Below are 26,497 nucleotides of genomic sequence, written 5' to 3' on the forward strand. Positions count from 1 at the left end.
AAGATCATGTCTGTGTGTGCTCCAGGGGGGACACCATCCCTTGAGGTGGTTCCACCTGAAGATAGTGCAAATCCAGTAGATGATGAGGCCCCAGGGTGGATCCCACATGTGATGTGGCATGGTAACATGGCCAGATGAGGTGGGAGAGGTGATTCTGCTGGTAACTGTTCCTCAAACATGCTATTGTGTCACTGTTATAGAAAATATGTGGGTAGTAATAGTCCTCACATTCCCGGATCATTTCCAACAGCATGCATAGATATCCCCAATTACACATAACAACAGATATGCAGCAATCACATAGCGAACAGACCACGTGCATATATGGAACCATAGTGGCTCTTACAATGGCATGCAGGTGACTGTCCGTAACAGGCCAGCAGTGATAGTATCCCCACAGGGAACATGGCTACAAACACATAGCACAAAGTGTTGTACAATACGATATATGTCCCATAAGTCCCATATGTCCCATAAACAGATATGCATAAGCTGTAGTATTGTGAGCTTGTACAGTTGATGTACTGTAATGCTGCACTCACCCTGTACCAATGCCACAGCTGTGGCTACTGACATTACATCTCTTACACACTTATGTAGGTCCCTCTGGTATACGTCCAAGGCAGCAGACTGTAGCTGGTGAGTATGGTTTTTGTTCAGGCTTGCCATTACACCAGTCATGTTATGGCTATGGTATATTCCATGTACATATTTAACACACCGACCCATAATGGATGCCGTACATGTTCATGTATTGTTGCTGTTAACTGCACTGCATCACAGTGGTGACCATGATAGTGTATCTGAAGGGTATGTCAGACTCCTGCAATATAACTAACATCCTGTCATTTTAAAATGTGTCCACAGAGATGAACATAATGGTGGGGCAAATGGCCTACAGTAGGGATATGTGTGAAACATCACCTTTATACAGTGCTACAACAGTGTATATACCAGTATTACAATGGTAACTGTTCATAGGTTCATAGGTTAGTACTAAGCTAACTGCCCTTGCGAGCCATTTTAAGCCTAGCCAATTATCCCTTGTGAGACTCAAACCCTGCTCCTTGTGTTTGCAAGGCAAACACCTTAACCATTAGGCTACCCTCCCAACCCTCCCTCTACCTCTCGCTATTACAGATCTACACTACGGCATATCATAATACTGCTGTCCACAACCCTTATAACCTCCAATATGATCCCAACATGAGCAATGAGTGTGTAATATGGGGATCGTAGGTTAGGGCAGAAAATATGGGAAATACATACCTTCACAAACACTGGGAGAATATGTCTGCACACACTCAAGATAAAATATAGTGGAAGCAGCTGTTGAAGTACTGACTGCGTGCATTTGTCATGGCAATGCACCTTCCAGCAAGTACACGTCCCCAATATCACACCAAGTATTGGTCTGCTGTCCAAGATGTTTGGCCATCAAATGTGCACACTTACCTGCAACAGAGGCAGCTGTGGCTTGCACACATCTTACATGACATGGTGTGGGCCCCATACCCAATAGGTAGCACCCATGTAGCCATACCTCACCATTGCATATACTATGGCAAACAGTGCAGACAGTCATTTATGTGGCAAGGATGTATGGGGCAGGAATGATGTAGGAAATAAACAGATGGTCATCCAAGACAGATGATGTCACATGTAGCAAACTGGTCATGTGGGCTGCATAGTAACATGCCACAACGCGGAGGGGGTTGCAGTAATGTCTAGCAAGTACTGGCTGTGCAGTACCCACGTCAGCAATTTCCTGGACTCTGCAAATGTGCGGTGTATGGGTTAGGGTAATCAGATGTGACAGTTGTACCACAGGAAACATCAGCCAGGCCTCTATACAGGTAGCATATGCATAACAGAAGAGGTCCCCAAAAGGCATGCATTGCAATGTGTACTGGTGTACGATGACCACATTGGAAATATACAGACAGAATCAAGTAAGAAACATGTGCTGCACAACCAATGCCTCACCCCACCTCAGGCCCACCATCCCCATCTGTACCATGCCAGTGCCAGTGTACACCTGTATGTTTGCCATTCATTAGCTGGGACTAGGCTGTTACACGTGGTGTTCAGTGTTTGGGAAACTGCAAACTGACACACGTGTAGGCCATAGTTGTCAAGCATCTGCAAAAAGGCTGAAGGTGGGGAGGGGGTGTCATCATGACACACAAGTGCACTGCAGCAGGGATACAAAGGATGCTTTGAATGGCTGTATCTGCATACAGTCAGTGTCAGGAACTGTGGCAGATATAACCCTGACTCTACAGCAATAGTGACGGCAGTGTGTGAACTCCAAGGGATGTGCACATGAGTTGACCTTGCAATCATGCAGAGTTGAGGGACATGTGTAGGGCAGACTGACCATATACTGGCAAATGCAGATGGCCCATGCTAGTATACCCCTGCCAGGAATAGTGACTGCTGTAGTACACATAAAAGTAGGTGTAACAAACCGTTATGATAAGTGCGTGCACACATATGCACCCACGAAGTGTATGTATCTCAGTCAGCATCAGCACTACTAACACATTTGTTTGACACTGCATTTGATTGTAAAGGATATATGTCACATATCAGGCTCATGTAATGTTAGCATATGCAGTAATGAGGTCCCATGGCATATCAAAGAAGAGGGCGTCATATCAATAAGGGTGTGTACACTCCCCATTGCCATGGTAAGGTTTGACGGTTGTCAGTGTAATAGTATCATATTCGTCATACATGCACCGCTGATGATGACATCTGTAAATCAGACATCAGGCATTCACAATTTACATCTGTCCACATATCATCCCAGGTATGTGTCGGACAAACACATAGGGGCTGTGAGCATTAGAGCAGACATAATTGACACAGTAATACACATTCAGCAATGGTGTGTACACCTGTGAGGTATGGTGCACAGTACATTGCAGGGTGCTGAACAGGTGCACAGCAACACTATGTACATGGGTGCAGTGCTTTCCAGGGGAAGGAGCATCACCTACTAACACAGCACATGCATCACACACATGTATACTGTTGTTAGCATGGATTGACTTTAGCTGCACTGCATACTGCTGAGTACCATATGTTATGCGTGTTGACAGGTGGGTAATGGGAGGTCTGTGTGTAATATCTTCTTGCAACCTCACCCGTAAGTGTGTGTGTGTGGGGGGGGGGTTATTTTGTCTGTAAGTGCAATCTGGCGGAGTTTAGGGGGGTTGATGCATGTAGGATGTGTGTGTGTGTGTGTGTGTGTGTGTGTATGTGTGGGTGTCCATGTATGCACATGTGTGATTGTGGGGTTGTTCATACGTCAGAAATTCCCTTTGGAATCATGCAGTGCATGGACTGACACATGACACCAGGAATACTTGTCTGATATGTAATCTCAGGACAGCTGTTAGTATAATAAAGTCTGTACCATGGAACATGCATTGGGAGGGAAACTAGACACCAGGTATACTGTTAAAATTGCAATAAGCAGAAAAGTGTATGCAGCACTACAGATGCATTGGAGAATTACTAGACAATGCTAGTGAGTGTATCCAAATATTATTTTTGTCCACATAATAAGTTGATTGAGTAACAAATCTTGCATCTACTGAACAATAGTTAAGTATGACACTCCAGTGCATGACATTATTGAGTGATCGTAGTAGCCGCTAACATATGGGAGCCATGCTGATGATGTCCGGACATACCCAGGGTAAACAATGGATGACAGCAGTAAGTCCTTGTAAAACCTACTCCAGTCAAGTCAAAGAGGTAATGGAGTAACAGCTCATGTTTTGTGATCACTTGTCTAGGCAATTAGAAGAATGATACGTTAATGATTGGTATTAATGAGTGTAGGTTTCCAAGTGTGATGCAGGATGGGAAACTTACATGAATAAACTTGGGACAGTCTGTAAACTCAGGGACAGGTAGGTATTATGGTGGAATGTCAGGGTGTGTGTGTGTGTGTGTGTGTGTGTGTGTGTGTGTGTGTGTGTGTGTGTGTGTGTGTGTGTGTGTGTATACTGTTAAGCAATGCTGTACATGTCTTAAAGTGCATTTCTTGTTTTCCCCTCACAGGTGGCAAGGTGGGTCAGGGGCCCTCCTGCATGCAATCTGATGTTGGTGTCCATTCAGACACTGAAAATTATGATAGGTATGTTGAGGCACAGGCGGGGTTGTCAGAGGCTGAACCTGCTCCATCATTTGACATCCCCCTGTTATCCACCCCATCCCTGCACACAGTCACAGTGCCTATAGATACCCCATCACCAGTGGCCATAGCAGAGAGACAGTTGGTGGTTGGTGGCAGTGCACAGGACAGTGTGGTGGTATCTATGGCACATGTGTCTGGACACAGCAAGCATAGCCAGATGTCCAGAAGGTTACCACATAGGCAGATGTACCGGGGTGCTCATGGGAGGGCCACTGGTCATCGTGCCCCTGGCAGAAGTGCCACATCTGGTACCACCAGACACATGTTTCAGGCTATCATGGGGGTGCAGGCATGTATGGAACTGTACACCAGACAGGGTCTGAGGCTGCAGAGAACTGCTTCTTCATCTGTAAGTGACAACATGCATGATTTTGCAGGTGTCCTTCATGATTATACAGAGGATATGGATAGATGGTTGGGTGAGCTGGTGGGCCTCATTTACCGTGGATTGTCTATGCTGGAGCATGTGGTGGGAGTGGGCCAACGGCTATGTGGATGTATGCCAGCAATGCCAACATCTGACGGTCAACATGGATGTGCAAGGACACCAAGCCACTCCCATAGTGGCAGTACCAGCCCCATAATTGCAGGGGGGGGCGCTGTCTACATCACACCACAGCAGGCCATATGCATGTGGCCCTGGCCAGTCTCAGGAGGGACCTGGTTCCAGCAGACATATGTCATCATCAGGGGAGAGTAGCATATTGAGGCTTCTACCTGGACATGCCCGTGGAACCCCTGGCAGGCACATTTCGCATGTCCGTGGCTGGAGGCGGTGAACTGCACACCCTGCCAGTTATGTTCTGCAGCTGTCTAAGAAACACCTGTATAGGACAGCCACATAGCAGAACTGTGTGCATGCATACCCACACACAATGCAAACACACCTCGGGCAACCCCATACCTACACACACCACATCACCATGGCCATATCTGTAACTTACACCCCTCACTCACACACATGGTGTCAAATGTATGGCTCAAACTAGGTCTCTGGCAAACCAACACACCCTGTGCATATGATGATACCTGTGCCACATCCCTGTCATCCATAACATCAATGCAGGGACAGGCTTATATGGTTCTGATGCACATGGTGTCTGTACTACATTGTACCAATGAACTGCTGTGTAATATGTTGTCAGCAGTAATGTTCCATGCTTACATGTAGTGTAGCTGTCCAGCCATGATGCATTATAGCTGTTAGTAACACTGAGTGATTGTGGTCTCCATAATGTTATCCATTTGTGTTGTAGGTGTATATGTGTCTGCAGGAGGATGGTCTGCTGTCATATCTCACAAGGGGTATGGCACTGTGGTGACACCATGGCTATGCCATATCCTGGGTGCAGTTGTACATGTCAAAGGTCTGTATAACAGTTACTGCCTGTGCCACATGGACAGATAACCCCCTGGGACATGTATATTCAGCAACTAGAAGTAGATCCCTCCACATACAAACACACTCTTACTTGGAAACACTGGGAATAGACCCTTACCTAGGTATGTAGTGCTACTGATGTGTGTGGCTTTAATTGCACACACCACACAGCATTTAGGATTAGGTGTGTTCCAGGTTACATGTTACATTCAGAACATCCCCAGGCATATACAGTATGGCAATGGGGGATGTAATGGTTGTATATGGACAATACATAGTGTGACATACCATCATATACACATTAACAAACACATAACAATCAGACACACATCCGAGAGACCTGGGCCTATCAGTGCTAATTAACTTGTCAGTGTAGCCAATGTCTTATAGGTAGGCTGCACACACTACATGCATAACTGGGCTGGATAGTGTTATCAGTTACCTGTATGGTTGATGGTGACAGTGGTCACCATACAGTGGAACATAGGAGATGTACCGGGGGTACCATGGTGTAATGACAGTATACCTAGCACCCACACACCACTGTGGATATTGCATGCACTGGAACCCATGATGACACTCTCACATACCCACCATCACACATTGACCAGGACTGCAATACAACCCCTTGTCCATCCCAAGAGTGCTACTACAGGGATATGCATCTAATGTACATGCCACAGGCATAGTAGGGTGATGGATTGTCATGCCTCTCCTGTGGGCAGCAACATCACTATCCCTAATACTGTGTGGCAATGTGTATTGTAATAGGAGTATGTAGCCTCAGAATGCTGTACCCTACATATATACACACATGTACATACACACACTTACCAGAACTCAATGGGTATCCCATGCCTATCAACCCATTTGTACAACAGTGTTGTGCTGGTACTGCAAGGCTCAGGTAGCCTTGAGGGAGAGGTGTGTAACAAGGTACATGTAATGTTCGGTACAGCAGCAGCAGCAGACATATCTAACTATGGCAATGGGTGTTGTGGTGGGTGTGAAGGGCCTCATGGTATTCCCAACTACAGGTGTACTAATACACAGACACTGATATCCTCAATAATGCACATGTACACATTTGTCAGTACTGGGGTGCATCGCTGCAGGTGTTCATAGGTGTGTACCTGGCTATTGTCCATGGAGAGATGGGAAGTGTAGGGGATGTGTGTTACAGTGGTATCATGCCACCTGCCATGTGCCAGCAGGCAATCTATCTACAGACACTACTGTGGTGACCCTCAGGGTGAAAGTGACATGCATCAGCCAACCTCTGAGTGCCTCCTGCAAATGGCCGGTGAGGTGCTCCAGTTGACATGTATGCAACATGTATTATAAAACATGGTTAGTGTCTGTGTTGGAGACCTGTACCCAAGCATGTTCTGTTGACTGTGGTAGTGTAGTGGAGGTACCCATGGCATGTGTTGCATAGAGAGTGTTGTGTCCTATCTGTGCCAGTTATAACACAGCTGGGCAGACATGTCAGTGTCTGTCAAGCATAGGTTGCCTGTACATATCCAAGCTGGATACCTGACATCTGTATACATGTACAGGGACTGACAGTCATCAGCTCAACAAGTAGTTATGCAGTAGGATGAATGTGTTGACAGACAGACGTCTGACACTGACAGGTATGCCATTACTACATGTTGGCAGCCCTCACTGACATATGCTATACAGACAGTAGTCTACAGTTAATTTCAACATGTCAGATCGTTATCCAGTTGGAAATATATAATGTGACACAGCTCACACACCAGAAACATGTCAGTGAGGACTCAGAGTCCATCTATGCATGCAAGGGTATTTATTGCCAGTACTACAATTAGCAATCTACTCTTGCTTCGGAAAGCACTGTCAACAGTAGTAACGTCATGATACACTACATGCCAGTGTGACTGCACATAACCTGGAATACTACCCTTCTATGTAACACATTCATATGGATAAGAGTGTTGTACAGGTCATATATACTCAAGTGTCCCAGACTGGAGACTCATACCCCTTGCTACTGTACTGACAACATATAGACGTATGTTATGTACATTGAATTAAATACACTTATTAAAGATGTCATTACCCTGCTATTTTATCAGACCAGAATGTGAGCACTGGTTACCAAGGCTGAGCCATGCGTAGCAGATTTCAGCACTGGTAAGTGAAGCCTACACAGTGTAAATGCCTGTAAGTTTAACCGTACATTAGCACCGCTTACAATCATGCAAACCCATGCAAACCTGCTTAAAGCTGCTCAAAACTGCCTTAACCACTCTGTATCCAACAGCCCTTGTTCTTCCCAGCAAACAGCCCTTGTTCGGCCCAGCAACAAAATGAACAGCACTTGCAGGTTTTGAACCCAGGATCCTGTACACTATAGTCACAACAGTTAACCACTACACCATGACAGCTGTGAAGACAGTTGTTGTTTTTCCAATACATCTGTCAGTAGATATATTGAATAGTATTGAACAATTGCTGTGATGTCTACAATTGTATAGTACATGTTAGTGATATTACTGTTACATCACATATGTTGTTATATCTAAATATACACATATCAGATACATATGGTGTGATACATCTGAGAAGGTATACACAACAATAATGTTTACACATAACAAGGATATGGATATATACATATGTAGATATATGTCTACATGTACATACACATATATATTGATATATATGTATTTATACACATCTGTATAGTGCATCATATATATATGGTCATTTATAGATCTCTCTGTATATATATATATATATATATATATATATATATATATATATATATATATATATATATATATATATATATATATATATATCTATGTACATATATATCTATTTATGTCGATATATATATGTAGATATCTATAGCTATATGTGCATATATATGTACATATCTGTATATATGTAGACATATATAGATGAGAAAGCCCCCCTGCATCCCCCATTTGGGGGACTGTGCCTCCCACACCCCCTTACTTTAATATTCTCACTCCGAGATCGGACTACAGTGAGGAAAAGGGAATATCCCCTTATCCGCACGGTAGTATGATCTCCGCAACAGTCATTCCCCCATGACTCCCTCTAGCTGCAGGCATACTTCCACAAAAGTGCTTTTTTGGTAAAAAGCACTTTCGTGGAAGTATGCCCGGCTGTTTGTGCTTTGGTGAAAAGTTCCTTCGGGGAGCAGTACCGATCCATATATATATATATATATATATATATATATATATATATATATATATACATATATGTTTACCATATGAAATGAACATGTAGTGGAGTCATACCTCAGCACCAGTAGTCTCAACCTCTTAGTGCAAGGGGATGTCATGTATACACAGCAGGTATATATGTAGATTGTTGCGACTGTAACAGGGTTTGTCTTAACAGACATGTTGTGTGTGGGAGGTTACATCTGCTATTGACATGTACACCATCAGTTACTGATAGGCATCCTAAGGGCATCATAGTACAGTACCACTGATAGCACAGTAATGACCCTGTAGACTACAGCAGAGATATGACCAATATATGTGGCCAGTCTGGCACACTCTGGTCAGTCCAGAGGTAAACACAGATCCCCTTAGTGCGGGACATGTGGACCAAGCCTGACAATGTGGATGTTAACAGCCATGTACATGGGTATATCACGTAAATACTGGACTATATATGCCCATACAGTTTAAGCATTCACACACTCCTGTCTGTCCTGACACATAATAACTGGTGGTGCAGAGGTCACGTGGCCACATACTACCCACTAGTTAGTGACATACATCTGTACAGCATCCCACAGCTTTGTCAGAAATACACAACAGTTATGCTGGCCCAGCAGCAGTACATCTTGCAAATATCCTGACATAACATCACACTGGGTAATTATACTAAGCTGCTAGGCATGTAACAAAGCAGTGTGCAAACAACAGGCAGACTGCCACAACATTGGCCTACATTTCATATTGGGAAATACACATGTACCTGCAAATATAGCAGGCTCTACAGGCATGTCACAGCACAGAGTAATAGACACCTGTGTGAAAGTGCATACCCACAACCAATGTGAATACAGCCACAGCCACATATGGTATGCAAGCTTAATATTACACTATATGGATTGTCTGATCAACACCATCCTCATATGTGCCACTCACACACTAACCCTACATAAACTGGGTCATGACACAGTGTGGTCCAATGCCTGTCTGTAGTATGGGACACGTGTGTGTTTGGCCCAACAAACATGTGAGCTGATAGGGTACCATACACTGGAGCAGCATGTAACATCAGATAGAAGATGACCAAGAACAATGACATCTACCACAGTCTGTACACAGGCCAAGTTACGTATTCGCAATACACATACTGTCGACAATCACCATAAGTACACAGACCCCACTACTGTACACACAACCACAGAATGCCCAGGTTATGTCCTCAGAAATAACCCCTACTATACATAACATGTCTAGCAGTCTGATATCTGATTGGCTTTTTATCAGGTATGATGTCAATACATAATGGTGTACAGAACATATGCACCTCTTACTGCATGACATATGTACAAAGGTTGACAGATTTGTGGCTGGAGCCACAAACACTGGGCCAATATTGGCATGTTGCTGTGATACCCTCATACATTTACTGTTGTAACAGGGTTTGTTGTGACATATGTCCTATGAGATATATGAAGTCAGTAACTCTCATGGCTGTCACCATGTACTGACTGCAATCCTCAGACTATGCTTCTGCATTTCTAAGATAGGTGAACTGTGAGTAACACAAGACACATAAAACTCCAAACACTGGCCAGTCTGCAGATAACCCTAGAGGTGGGTGTTTCCTCAAACACATAACACATTCATGACAAGTATTAAATCATGTAGACCAGCTATATCCACACAAACCCTGTTAAACCAACATTACTCCAAAGGCAGAAGAGCAACACTTACATTCTGTAGTCGGGTCTGGAACATCCCCCTCCTGTTTGTTGGCCTGTCTCCACAGTGTATAATGTTAGAGGTATATCCCACTACCATCTGTTCTGCTGTTTCCCAAACACCGACATGAAGTCCTGCTCACAATGAATGAAAAGGGCCAACACCCACATGACGTTCCTAGTTATAGGAGTGTGTTTCCATGCAATTGGCTATGGGAATGTTACCACAGCTGTCCCACATGCAATCAGCAAGTGGGCGACTGCAATTCATGCAGAGACCATCAGCTGATCATGAGCATCCCTTACAAAACACAAGCTGCTGCCTAAGCAAAGCAGGTGTACTTCTCCACATCTACCAGAGAGGGAGTGAGAGAGACAGGCAGAGACAAAGTAAAACAGGGAGGGGGTGGGAGAGTAAAACCTAAGCATGTTTGTGTCACGCACTTACTAGTATGGAGTTTCAAACCACTGCCTGACTATGTATTGCTAGCACATGTCTATGCAGTTATTGCATGCGCCACAGAGCTTATATTTTAGGGAGCTGTCCAAAGGTATATTCAATGATGAGTAACATCCGCAACAGTAATAAAGGAGGGATAAGGTAGGTGTAGTACACGTGCCTGTCCACATGAACAGTTCTCAAGGTCGACACAGCCACACTCTCTCAGGGACTCACACATATCATCACAGTTGGCAGGTCAGGCTTAGACTTCCTAACTAGCTAGTTTGCCACAATATAGTAAAACGCAGGTATCACATGCATCACAGGATTTATCAGGATGATATATGGGCAAAGGGTATGCTAGGGTGTCTGATATCAGAAGGCATGCTTCAGTAGCCCAATGGGAGGTATAGTGAGTGTGAATGGTATCCAAATCATTATACTCCACACACACACACACACACACACACACACACACACACACACACACACACACACACACACACACACACACACACACAGGTTGCCAGTGCATTGCTTCACAGGTGTGTAGTGGTTGACTGTGCCAGAAGGCTGTACAAGGCTAGGTAATGGGTATACCTTGGCATCAGGCCACATGACAATGGTCTGCTGTGTGGCTCAGGAGTGTAGTGTCTGGATTGGCCCACACAGGTGGGTACTGCATTTACCATCCAGTCATCTGGGTTACTATTGTGGATGGTCAGTGCTGAGTAATGGTTGCCATGTATGTGTTCTGTAGTCCATGACATGGACAGTGTCTGAGATGTGCACACATCCCACATGCATGTTCTGTGACATGTGGAAGTGTACCTGGGGTGTCTGGGGCATGTTGTGTACACAGATTGTTATCATCAGAAGTGCCATTCCTGGCCTCATGTGGTGAGAACTGGCAATGGACACCAGGTTGACCCTGCACCTACATTGACAGCATGATACAGGTATTCTCTGATGTCAGTGGCATCTGTCCATACAGGGCATGTGTATAAGGCATGGTATGTCCTTTGTGGGTTATATTTGCTGGCACTATAGTTGTTGCAGGCATCTAGTGGGGAACATAGTGAAGGAGCACTGTATGCAATTATATGCCTACTGTAGGGATGGGACAGGGTGCCATGCCCTCTGTAGTCCACTGCAATCACACCATGATTACTCTCTGTGGGCAATATGCAAGGAACTACCAACATAGTGGTTGTTGCCTAGCTGAGTGTGTTTGTGTATGAGACATGGGTTGAGAATGTTTTCTGGGTAATACAAGAGTTGCCTAAATTGTTCGTCAGGCCTTGATGTCACATGTAGGGGTATGGATTCTCTACCCCAGCCTCTCTGCTGTTTGACAACTGTTATCCTTGTAAGGTGGACATTGTGACATATAATAGGCCCACTATATAAGAAATTTGCAAAACCCACTCCATAAAGAGTCCAGTTGTTACACACTCACAGCCACCTCCACACAGGATACGAATGACACACACACACGCCAAGTCTCACAGTTGCCATGTCAGCTAATAGAATTCCTACCTAACTAGTATACCACACTACAGCATTATACAGTTATAGCATGTGCCATGGAGATTACTGGGCTACTCCTTCCCCAAAGGTGTATTTCAAAGTGAATGACATCAGCAGGCTTGCCAAAGAAGGGCAATGGAGGTTGTAGTGATTGTGAATGGCCTCGAAAGCATTGCTCCCTACACAGACAAACAAACATCCACACTTGCCATGTCTGGAAATAGAACTACTACCTAACTAGTATATCACACTACAGCATTACACAGTTATAGGACATGCCATGGAGATTACTGGGCTACACCTTCCCCAAAGGTGTATTTCAAAGTGAATGACATTAGCAGGCTTGCCAAAGAAGGGCAATGGAAGTTATACTGACAGTGAATGGCCTCAAAAGCATTGCTCCCTACACAAACAAACACACACACAGACATCTACACTTGCCATGCCTGAGAATAAAACTCTTACCTAACTAGTATATCACACTACAGCATTACACAGTTATAGGACGCACCATGGAGATTACTGGGCTATTTATTCCCCAAAGGTGTATTTCAAAGTGAATGACATCAGCAGGCTTGGCAATGAAGGGCAATGGAGGTTGTAGTGACTGTGAATGGCCTCAAAAGCATTGCTCCTTACATTAAAAAACAAATACACACACTTGCCATGTCTGGGAATAGAACTCCTACCTAACTAGTATATTATACTACAGCATTACATAGTCACAGGACATGCCACAGAGATTACAGGGGTATTCTTTCCCCAAAGGTGTATTTCAAATTTAATGACATCAGCAACCTTGCCAAGGTTAGGCAATGGAAAGTGTAGTTCATAGGTTCATAGGATTATATATTGATACTAGGCTATCGGCCCTAGGGCCTATACATGCCTAGACATGATAATTCCCTGGCTATGACTTCCCACAATATTTACTTCCCTGCACCCCTGTCTAGCAGGGCATCTGACATGATCCCCAGGGTAAATTTCTTATCTCCCATCCAATCATCCAGGTTCCTTTTGAAGAGGGCCAAAGAGGCACTCTGCTTGACATGTATGGGCAGTCTATTCCAGAGTCTGGGGAGTTTCTGGGTCAGGAACACATCCCTCCAGCATGTATTGTTCATTGTGATGACAAGATTTGGATCCCTGGAGCATGTGGCTGTGAGGGTTTGGAATTCTTTAAATGTAGCATGTCCAACAGCTGTGGGTTTGACATGGCATGGTATGTTAAGCAGAAATTGCCTCTGAGAACACAATACATGACAGAGTATAGCTGGATGATTTTCAGATGGCCAGCATAGGGCATCTGGTTTAGGCTTGCAATTCATTTTGTGAGATATGTCTGCAGCCTCTCTAGTTGTTGCAGTTGTCTTGTGAGGTACATATGTAATGGGCCATTGTAGTCTGTACTGGTTCTACTGAGAGATGACTACAGTGGGACAATGGCCTCCTTTTCCTGGATGTAAAACCCCTTAGTGAGAGGTGTGCCACATAGGTGGATTTCCTGACTGTAGTGGCAATGTGGTTATCAAAGGTGAGACCACTGTACACCTGTGTCCCTAAGTCTGTTATCCCACTTTAGGTGTTTAGTGTACTGCCACCTATGTGGTACTTCACAGGTACATGCCCTTCCCAATGGGGATAACTACATATTTCTTGGCATTGATCTTGAGGCCATGGCTCAGGCACCAAGCATGCCTTTCTGTAGGGCCCTTCTGTAGAATATCCACATCATGTGGGGATTCAATATTGGCTCCCAGTGTGCAGTCATCTACGACCTTTGTTTGCCAGTGTCCCTTACTGTTGGACTGTATTTCAGAGCAGTAGATGCCAAACAAGGGCAGTGCCAGGTCTAAACCCTAAGGTACTCCATCTGTCACTTGTCTGGGGCTGGGGTTGGTGTTACCTGCATTTACAGTGTGGGTTCTGTCAGTACAGCAGTTAGCAGCCCATCGGGTGACATAGGGATTAATGGCCAGCTTGATACATTTATCTATGATTCCAGACTGGGGGATGGTGTCGAAGGCCTTGGCGAGGTCCAGAAAGGCTGTGTGAACCACCTTACCCTCATCCACAGCTCTGGAGATGGATTCACAGTTGTCATTCAGGTTGAGGTGACATGATCGGCCCTTCACAAACCCAACCTGGTTAGGATCCAGTGTTTACAGGTTGCCAGTGTCTTTGTTTTAATTTCCATGATAATACATTCCATGAACTTGCAGATCAAGCACGTCCCTACTGCTGGTGCTGTAGTTCTCAGGATCCAAGGTGGAGCCCCTTGTGGACTGGGATAACTGTAGCTGTGCACCACACAGTGGGCATGAAGCCTGAGGTGTGGCTATGATTACACATGGCACGTAGGTGAGGTGCCATTTCAGTCTGTAGCTCATGTAGTACACAGCCCGGGGTGTTGACTGGTCCCATGGCTGCTGTTGTCATAGCTCTGGACAGTGTTGTTTTTACCTATGTAGCTGTTATTACTGGAATATGGCAATCTTTCTGTGTTGAGATAGGCCCTTTGGGAGTTGGGAAGTGGGTGCAGTTGGCACTGAATTGATCTGCAGTATATTTAATACCATCCTGTTGTAGCTCAGATCAGTTCTGAGCATTGCCATTTAGATTCCTCACATAGTTATGGAACGGCTTGGAGTTGTCTTTGGCATCCTTGGCTATATTATGTTCGTAACTAGCTTTGGTGGATATTATGAGGGATCTCTGCCTCTTACTGTAGCTGGTAAGGGAGTATTTTGCATCCTGGAAATTCCCCCATTTCTGCAACAGTTTCCTCCTTTTGTTTTACAGTATGTTTATGGCAGAGGGCCACCACATTGGCTTCCTTTTCTTGGTGGGGAGCATTTTGGTTCTATATTGGATGGTATGTTTCATGCATGAGTGGATGCGCTCGTACAGTGCCTTCATGTATGATTCAGCAGTCATCCTTTCAGTTCCCATCTGCATGGGTGTCATGACGTTAGTCACGTCTGACATGTGTAGCATGACATTGGCTTTGGAGATGTGTGTTATGGAGCTTTCCATATTCGGGTGTGGGGGAGGGATGTTGATGTTAAGGGTGGTTAGCTCATGGCAGATCTGACCACCAATGGGGTGACCACAGGGGTGGAGCATTGATTTCACATGTTGGTAATGACCAGGTCTAGGATATTTGAGCCCCTGGTGGGACTATGGGTTACATGATCCAGGGCATTGGGAATTATGACTTCCAAGAACCGTTGGGCACACGTGTTGGCACACAAGTAGTTTTCCCAGTTAATGGCAGGGTAGTGTAAGTCACCCAGTATTAGGGTGTTTGCTTGCATCATAATATTTCACAGTATGTTTCAAAAGCTGTAGTGGGTATCATGGTGCATGGTGGGGGATCTGTAGCAAGCTATACAATTTGGAATTCAGTCTAACCTACTGTTAGTTGCAATGAGGGTATTTAAGACACATTCTGTTGGGCAAGTAGCCTAATGGTGTGAATATCCTTGGTGAATATGGACACTCCTCCACCTTTATTGTTTTGGTCCTGGTTTGGTGGCAAACAGGTGTGATGAGAGCTGTACCTGGTATTGCAGGGGTGCTCTCTGGAGGCTTGAATCAGGTCTCTGTTACTGCACAGTTATCGATGTTCTCCATTTTTAGGTGTGCGTAGTGAATGGCCCAAAAAACATTGATCCCTACACACACACAGTTTCCATGTCTGGGAATATAACTCCTACCTACCTAGTATATCACACTACAGCATTATGGAATTATAGGATGCACCACAGAGATTACTGAGCTAATGCTTCCCCAAAGGTGTATTTCAAAGTGAATGACATCAGCAGCCCCGCCAAAGTAGGGCATTTGAAATTGTAGTGAGTGTGAGTGGCCTAAAAAGCATTGATCCCTACACAGACAAACAAACATATGCCCAAACTTTTACACTTGACATGTCTGTGAATAAAAATCCTATCTAACTAATTTATCACACTACATCATTACACAGTTATAGGGTGTGCCACTGAGATTACTGGGCTAATTCATCCCCAAAGGTGTACTTCAAAGTGAATGACATCAGCAGCCCTGGCAAAGTAGGGCATTTGAAATTGTAGTGAGTATAACTGGCCTAAAAAGCATTGATACCTACACAGACAACACACACACAGTTCCCATGTCTGGGATTAAAACTCCTACCTAACTAGTACATCACACTACAGCATTACGCAGTTATAGGACATGCCACAGAGATTTCTGTGCTACTACTTCCCCAAAGGTGTATTTCAAGGTGAAGACATCAGCAGGCTTGCCAAAGTAGGGCTATGGGGAGTGCAGTGTGTGTGCATGGGCCATAACCCATTCATCTAAAGGCAGACACACAACACTCAGGCACACACAGGTTTATATTCCATAGGCTCCTGTATACAACTGCTAGATGACTACTGACTTGTACAGTCATGTTACACAGTTAGCACAAGCACCACAGGCACTATAGTGCTGAGGGATACCAGAGGGAAATGTCTACGGTGATTGAGATGTGCACATCATGTGGTTTTACCGAACTGGATGTGTGCTGGATGGGAGGCTCTCTGTCACTGTCACTCTCTTCCACACATCTATGTATGTGTATTTTTTGGCATATTATAGTGTGTTGACCTTGTATATATGTGTGTATTCCTATCCAATGTGTGTGCCAAGCATGACTGGTGTGTACTGAGGAGTGATTGCACTAACATCTCCGACTGTCAATTATTTATGGTCCACTGGTGTTGCCAAACATGGACTTCATTTCATTAAGTATGGGAGCATGCCCAGTATGGCCTTCTGTATTGAATGTGTGAATCCATTCAAGGTAGATTGTACTCCAGTGCAGACTTTTGTGTTCTACACCTACAGCTAGCAAACAGTTTCTGTTGGATATCTGTAGATCGGTTGAAAATATGGGGTTGAAATGGGCAAAGGATAGTGGGTTACTGTAGATAATTGTGTCTGTGCTGCTTCTACTACATGGTCCTGGTGTTAGCAGAGATATTCAGACATATGTACTGTTTTAAACTGTGATGTTTTATGTCATCAAGTACTGTCAGGTATACATATTTGCTTGCAGTGATGTCCTGGGGAACACAGGGTGAATGCAGCTGTGTCTAGTGTCGTGGTCAGCAGCCTACATATTCTTGCACAACCATGCCATTCTGGAGGGGAAGCTGCAGACACTTGCTGCTAGGTCTGTGTAAATGGTTCAGCACCTTGGTACAGTGGTGGCTGAGGATCCCATGCTTGTACATCCATTGATGTGACAGTATGGCCATACCTTGCTGTGGCCATACCTCACAGCTGTACAGATTCACACAGGTCACCCAGAGGCAGGGGTCATAATTCTGGACATTACCCCTTCACATTGTGGTTTACGAGCAGGTTTGTAGCCACCCATTCTTGTGTTTGCAGCCAGGGATAGTATGTGCACATGGCCGAGTTTCAGACTTCACACACTCCATGCCACCCATGCTCCTATCCCCCCTATTATTCTATCCTCTTCCATAGATTATGCAAACGTTATCTGATATGTTCCCTATAGTTATCACCTCATCTCAGCAGTAATTTGATGTTGGTTCACAGTTCATGCAGTAGGACATGGTGGACATGTTACTGAGATTTGTCCACATGGCCTTGTTATTTGGAAGTCCATGACATAACATACATTGGCAGTACGGGTGAGACACTGGCCTTTGGCAGAGGACTGTAGGCCATTTCACAGTGATGCTGGCCAGCTGTAGCAGGCTATTGCATTGTTGCACTCCTACAGTCCCAGATTGCAATACCCTATATCCCCCTGGGGTGACAGTGTAGGTGTGCAAGGTGTTCATGCCAATACTTTCTGTCATTACTGATCCAGTGGTGTGGGTGCTGGCAGGGTGCTGCTTACAGCTAGTGAAACACATGCATGGGACACCTGTTCTGCATGCTGGATTCTTTAGCTATTGCCATACAGAGGTGGGGGTCATATTGCACTCATTCCCAACAGCAGGGATAAGACCGGAGCGGTACCTGTGGGTGGTGGTGGGGTGAGCAGGGTACATGTGTGCTATGGACACTGCTTGCATCTGACTCACAGATATGCATTGGGCATTCCACTTATGCTGGCTTGTCCAGGGACATCAGCTGTTTCTCAATACTTCATATCTATGACCTTTGTGGTCTGCCAGTGTTTGGCCAGACGATATCGGTATTCCCTACTACAAGCCCAAATAATGTGCTGCTAACCTGTATGTACAATTCCAAGGGTGTGTCCATTTGACAGTTACATATTATACACTGTCTGTCTGGGGTACTTCCCCCACTGTACTGCTTGTATGTCTGGGCTCACATTCATGCCATGTCCATCTTTCAGATTGCGACACATATTACTTCTAAACATTTACTATGGCTTACTGCTGGAATGTGTTTTGCTGGGAAGCTTTGTTTTTGGCACTGCAGTTGTGAGAACTTGGCCCTGTCATCGGCAGTACTGGCCAATGGCCACCAGGACAAACCTCACCATGCATACATACTGACCACTCTCACACAATATACAACACACACCAACCTAACACATACAGCCCTGCATATTGTACACATGCTACAATCTATCCTTCTACCTTGGCCAGCTCAGGTAATCTGTGCTCCACTGTTATTATACCTACACATACATGTTACTACATTTCTACATAGGATTGGGGGGGCACACCTGACTGTTACTACATTTCTACATAGGATTGGGGGGGCACACCTGACTGTTACTACATTTCTACATATGATTGGGGGGCACACCTGACTGTTACTACATTTCTACATAGTACTGGGGGGGCACACCTGACTGTTACTACATTTCTACATAGGATTGGGGGGGGCACACCTGACACTTGTACACATTTGCTATGACTGCACTGGTATTTCAAGTACTCCATTTCATTCTGTATTCTAACCTATCATGCTGACTAGAGACATATCAGTGTACAACAGGTCTTAGGTTTGATTGACTTACATTTCAGTTTCTGACTTCTTACCCTTCAGAACTAACATCCCACTGCCTGACCTGTTGTATTCTGTCTGTGTAGATCTGGAGAGGTGTTCTCCATAGCCACCAATCAGAGGCCTTAGCACAGCCTTTGTTTGTGTTTGTCTACATCTGTCCTGCTGGCTGAGACTGTTTTTGGGTATGCGATCCTCCCTAACTGGCATGTGTGTGTCCTATGGATACATGTGTCCCAGCACATTTCCTGCAGTGAGTTTTGTCACCTTGTCTAGTACTGGCTACTATGGTGATACCAGTATTTGTTACAGATCTCATGCTGCCACTATAGGTGCCTACTATCTGCTGGCATCCCATTCAGCCACCCGATTCCCTTGCATGCTCACGTCCATACCATAGATACAAGTAACAACACATACTACTCCATTCAGCAATTGGTAGGAAGATTGACTTGCCTTGTGGCTGTGCCAGTATTGAGGATGGTGCTGGAGGGCTGACTATGTCGGATGCACATTGTACGCACCCTATACATGGTTAAGCACAGGTAGTGTCATGTTTGGCATCCACATTGTACGCTCCCTATACATGGTTAAGCACAGGTAGTGTCATGTTTGGCATCCCTTTTACTGTATGTCCGAGTCAGAGAGAGGTGTCATTCCCTGGGTTCCTACCGTGTCAGTGTATGTGCTATGCGTTGTCTCTTTGCCATGGCCTGGGCAGACTGGGCACGCCTCCTTCTGTCTACTGGGGCAGTATCAGGTTGTTCATCCTCTGAGTCACTCTGTGCCTGTGCAGGCCTTGGCAATGGTGGGGGGCTGTGTGGCTCTGTCCTGTGCTGTTCCTGCTGCAGCTGTTTCCGCAGGATCATATTGTGTAGCATGGCACATATGATGACAATTTGGGTACATGTAGCTGGTGAGTACTGCAAGGCTCCAACGGATGTGTCCAGGCACCGGAATCATGACTTTGGCATCCCAAACACATGCTCTATTATGATTCTGGTCTGTGAGTGTGCCTCATTATGGAGTTCTTGTTTGTCTGTGTGTGCATTTCTGATGGGTGTCATCAGCCACGGCTCGAGTGCGTAACCATTATCCTCCACTAGGTGACTGTAAGGGATGTCTCAATTGGCAAATCTCTGGTACAGCTGTGTCAGAAGTCAAATGTGGGAGTCATGATAGCTTCCAGGGCAGCCAGCACACACATTCATTATAATGCCCTGGGCATCACACATGACCTGGCAGTTGATGGAGGGGAACCCCTTGCGGTTGATGTAGACCCTACACCGCTCACCAGGTGGTGCTTTGATGCATATGCACATGCAGTCTATAGAACCCACTACCTCAGGGTATTCTTCTATTTGGTGGAAGAGACACATATTGCTGGCCAATGCCTCATAGGTGTTGTGGAAATATATGTGCTCACCGACATGTGGTGACATGGCATCCAGGAACTGGTGGAGTACCCTGGATGCTGATGCCTGTGAGATCCTCATAATATCCCCAGTTGGCCTTTGTTAAGTACCCTTGGCTAGTATTCTTAGGCCTACACATACGTTGATATCCACTGGGATGGGTTCCCCTCTGTTGGTTCTGTGTGTGAGGTGTGGCCAGCACAGCTCAACAATTTACTGTAGGAGGTCCCTGTCCACCCTATAGCACTCCACTTTCTCCAGCTCATGTAGTCCCTGATAGGTTACTCTGGGTCTGTACACTCTTCTCCTTCTCCTCACTGTGGGTTGGTCATCAGCATTCTCATCTTCACCACCCTCAGCCTCTTCCACATGTTGATTTATGACAGCTAATGCAGCCCCTATCATTTTGTTGCTTTAATTTGGTACAATTTCCCTGCTTGTGTACACCAGTGGTGTAGAGTTTGTTGGAAAAAACAGAAGGTAAGGTGTTTACATAGTTTATAGTGGTGTGCTGGGCTGGGCTGCTGCCTGTGTAATTGGCTGATTCTGATACATTTCACCTGCCAGATATGCTAGTTTTCCTTGATTATCTTCCTGCTGATGTTTTCCCTTCCCATTGCCTTCCTGTTTAAGCCCAGGGGTGCACCACGCAAACACAGTGCTCAGATGTGCATGGAGCTGTTATTTCCTAGTTTACTTTTTTTTTTCCCTTTAAAACACGGTGCGCGGCACATGGTGCGCACACCTGTTTAGGTAATGCAAAGAGTGCTAGGCAGCCTCAGACACACCTCCTTGCTCAGCTCTGCTAAGCTAAGGGCAAACCCAAGTCACAGGGCTCCAGTAAGCTTACAGTATGCCTGACACACTCCTCTATGATGTCAGCTAGCTCTTACGCTTGCACCATGACCTTCCTGCACCGACACTGTTGGGTGCAGGCTAGCCTTGAGGGGGAATCTAGGATTCAGTATCATTCCCCTCATTTGCATAGGATTGCCTGCTAATTTCTAGTTCAAGTCCCACACTGAGCCTTCCCCCTTACCAACCACTATTCACTGGCCATGTTATCTTCTGCCTGCCATTGAGTATAATGGCAAAATTGTGAATATGGACAGAATGCTTATTTTGTTTTTTAATTTTCGGCCAGATCCCGTTTGTGCACCACTGCCTTACGCTTAAACAGCTGAAATTGGCTAAAAAAAATAAAAGTTATTTTTTTTCAACTGTTTTCCATGCCAATGGCCATATATTTGGCTGTTGGCATGCTTTCCACATAATATACACCTTTTATTTGGAGCTGTCATGGCTCCGTTTTGTAGTTTGCAGAAATGTACTCGGTTACTAACCGTTCTGCAGACTACACTAGTCCTGCACGGCTGGCTGCAAGCTTCCTGGATCACAAATTCACCTAATTTGCATGGTTTTCACCTGAAAATAGGGTAATTTGCATACAGGAGCTGTGCCCATGCAGAAATAGTGCAGGAACGCTCGTGCATGTCCCTGGAGCTTATTCCTGGATCGCACGGTGGTCATATTGCCTCCAGCAGCTCTTGCACTATTCCTGCATGCCGTTGCTGAATCCTGGGGTATGTCTATCTTTCTGAGTGTTTTTGTTGATCTGTTCCCTCTTCTGTACTCCTCTAATAGTGACGCTATTCATCTTAATTGCTTTATAATTTTCAATGTTCGATACTTCCATGATGGCATTCAATTTCTCCCTTTCTTTTCCCTTACTACCCCATGTTTTTGTGGTAAGACTTTATCTGTTATTAATTTAGCTGTACAGTAATATATCCTATTTACTTCTGTTATATCCCATGAATCTCTATGGACAGTCCTAATTGCTATGTTCATTTGTTTTATCAAACTTGTAACTTTTTGGGTTTCATTGACTTTCTGTAGTCTATTTATTTCATTGATTTTAATATGTCTGTCCATTTCTATTAAATCAAGCGACTCTTCTCTTAGATCATTTTCAACTAAACTGAGGACACATTCTTTGTTCTCCATTTCCTGTGGTCATTCTATAGAAAGTTCCAGAGCATCTTCCTGTGACACAGTTTCTGTCATCTATTGCTCTTTCATATGGGAGCTCACTGGCCTATCACTCCACAACATTGACTGCATCAGAGGTGCAACAGTTTTCTGTTCCTTCTCCTGCTGTGCAACTTCAGCTGAACATTTGCACTGGATTCCTACGAAAGGCTCCAAAGTATCTTTATATGGCAACTGATCAGGTGTTTCCCACTCCACTGGTTTCTCCTTAGTTTGGGGTTCCATTGCCCTATCCTGCCGTGATGTAATCTTAGTTAGATTTTCTACACTAAATCCTTCACTTTGCAGTTAATCCATAACTTCAGTCTCTATTTCTTTAACTTCTCCATTGCTAATTTTTTTATAGTTTTCCTCTTTGTTTTCTTATTTTATGCTTTGTAAAATGTTCCATGTCTGGATGCCTTTGCCTGTATTTCTCTTCAAATATCTTTGGTGCTGCGCTTTTTGTATTGATTAGTTTTGCTCTCTCTTTTGCATAAATATTGCACCATATTAAATCTCTTTTTCTTTCCCATGTCCTTATTTCTTCTTCAGATGTCTCCAGCTCCTCCTGTTTCTCCTTACTTTGGGGACTCGTTGTTTCATCGTGCTGTGATGTAACCTGTGTTAGACTTTCTGCATTAAATCCTTCACTTCACAAGTATTCCATAACTTCATCTATTTTTTAACTTCTACTTTACTGATCTTCTGTTCTACATTCCCTCTTTGTGATCTGATTTTTTTATTGTGAATTTTTCCAAATTTGCTTGTATTTCTCTTCAAATATTTTTGAGGCTGCCTTTTTTGTGTTGAATAATTTAGCTTTCTCCTTTGCATAAATATTGCACCATATCAGATCTGTCTTTCTTTCCCATGTCCAAATTTCTTTTTTATACTTTTTGAAAGTCTCTAGATATTGTTCTTTATATTTCCACACTTTCCCAGTCACTTCTTTTTCCAAATGGCCCAAGGTTTCTTTGTCTATGTAATGTTTTTCATAAATCTGTTGTATTAATGAACCCAGATTTTTATTTGAATCTTCTTATGGTTTTTCTTGTAGAGGTATTTTTCATTCTTCTAATTTCTCTCAGTCTTTTTATATATCTTCTGTCGGGAAATTCTGGGCTTCTTACATAATAGTAATAACACAATTTCTTTCTTATCCTCAATAGTCCACTCTATCTTCTTCATGGCTCTTTTTTGGCCTATCAGTTTTCATGATTGCTATTTCCTTCTGCAACAGGGGGTCCATCCTCCCCCTGGACTTGGCTTAGCCCCATCATAGGAATGATTCCATGTCTTGAGGATTCTCCACTGTCATTTTTTCCAGTCCTGGCACCAGTGCACCTACAAGGACTGGGCACTTTTTTTATTCTGGGTCTTGTGCACCCAGCTATCGTTTTTTTATTTTTTAACCTACTTCTGTCCATGATATATGCTATATAAAATGCATATATATCAGTGTCATCTTAGTGAGAGTTTGCGAAAAACAGGGTCCACCTCATGAATGTATTTACCAAGACTTGGGGATAAATTCATTTCCAGCAATGCTACTCTCCTTTGCTTGCTGACTTTTCATCTCTCCATTTGGAACCCTCCGGACATCAGAGAGATGTTTATCTGTGAGAAAGGCTAAGTTATGCTAAGGACTGTTCTGGTGAGAGTATAATTTGTGTCTGCCCCACTGAGCATATCAAAAGAAGAAATGGACCTGTTTAACTACCACTGAAAACATGTTGAAATGGCAATGACTTCATATACCATTTTATATCCTTTCATTGTTACATTTTTAGCAAATAGAAATAAGATCCAAGGAAATCTTTATTTTCTATTACTTGCTTACTAACCATTACCCCCCCTCAAAGCAAGGAAAAAGGAGCCATTCTACATAGACAATAATAACATTAGCGTGCACACTACCATGCACATATATACAGACTTACATAACCTCAAACATGTATACCAAGAAATTTATGGATTTCATCAATACAAACTCTCCAGAAAATCTAGTCTGCACCCCAACAAAGGGCAATAAAATCCTGGACTTGTTTTTTGCCAATATGAGATAGTCTTGCTCCCCACTAATTGTCATTTTCTCCCTGGACAAATTAGACCACAAATCAGTCACTTTCACCTTACTGTAGCCAGAAGCATTCTCATATACTGCTGCATCCAGAGGTTATCTGAAGGCTAATCTGCTAAACATGAGTGATGACATAACTAAATTCAAAATCCACTTCCAGTCTGATGACCTAGCTGCATATGTAGACTCCTTTACCAACAAATTCGATGCACATATAGACAACTGCATAGATACATCTGACCTCTCTGGAGTAAATGCAATGATAAATTTAAGAATAACCTTCAATAGTAGAACCCAAATATAAACAGGCATTATGATAAAGGGAAAAACATAATTCTGCACAAAAATAAATTTAACTCTCAAGATGCTAAAATTACACTTGTTAAACTTTGCAATGCACTGAGCTAATAGTAAATGGAATTACATAATCAGACCCAGAAGACATAGCCAATCTACTAGTGGACAAATTTAGCTCAAACTTCACCTCCCCTCCCCTCCTATATTCTCAGAGCACATACCTGCACCTACACCTTCCGCTCAAATCTCACAAGAACATGTCCTCAAGGCACTAGCCAAGATCAAAAATACTGCTTCCATGGAGCCAGATAACATACCAGTCTGCCTACTGGCAGCCTGAAAGAGGACTTGTCAGGGGTCTATGTCATTTGATTGAATGCTCATTTGATTGAATTCCAAATGGTGAAAACCCATTTGATCGAAAACTCATTGAACAAAAACACTTTTGATAGAAAAGTGTAGAAGTCTATAGAAAATATATGATGGTGTAATTTCTTATTACAGGATTTATTAGGGAAGTGAGTTTACCTCAGTACATGTAAATGGCAATAGTGAGCATTATGTTGTGCCTCCACATCTGTAGATGTTTGTGCTTGTGCTCCAGCACTGATTCGCTGTGTGTGGTGTTTTTTTTCTTTTCTCCATGGCTGCATGACCATGGAGTTAGTATATATAAGTAACTGGGGATGGGAGGCAAAGCCCCTGAAAAATATGACATATGTATTATGGAGAAGGTTTTCTATCTAATGAGTTTCAGTCAAATGATTTTTCAGTCAAATGAGTTTGACCATTTGGAATTCAATCAATTGGGCATTTGGTCAAATGACATAGAGTCTTGTCAGACCACAGACAAAAGCTATTCCATATCAGCCTACAAACAGACTTTATGCCAAATGAATGGAAGATAGCAAAAGTCATCCCCGTGCACAAAGGTGGGGTGTTAACTAACCCGGACAGAGACACAAGCCTGACCAGCTTCATCTGTAAGGCAATGGAAAGGACCATTATGGAATTAATAAGTAAGGGCATGGGCGACCTACAAACTCTTGACCAAGCCAGTTCAGATTTGTTAACTAGAAATTCTGACTATTTAACCTTGTCAACTTCTTTGAGAAGGTTACTTAAACAACAGATGAAGGCAAATCAATACATTTTGCATCTTATAGA

Source organism: Protopterus annectens, chromosome 5.part0 (genome assembly GCF_019279795.1).
Source record: "Protopterus annectens isolate FY-2018-M chromosome 5.part0, PAN1.0, whole genome shotgun sequence".
NCBI lineage: Eukaryota > Metazoa > Chordata > Ceratodontiformes > Protopteridae > Protopterus > Protopterus annectens.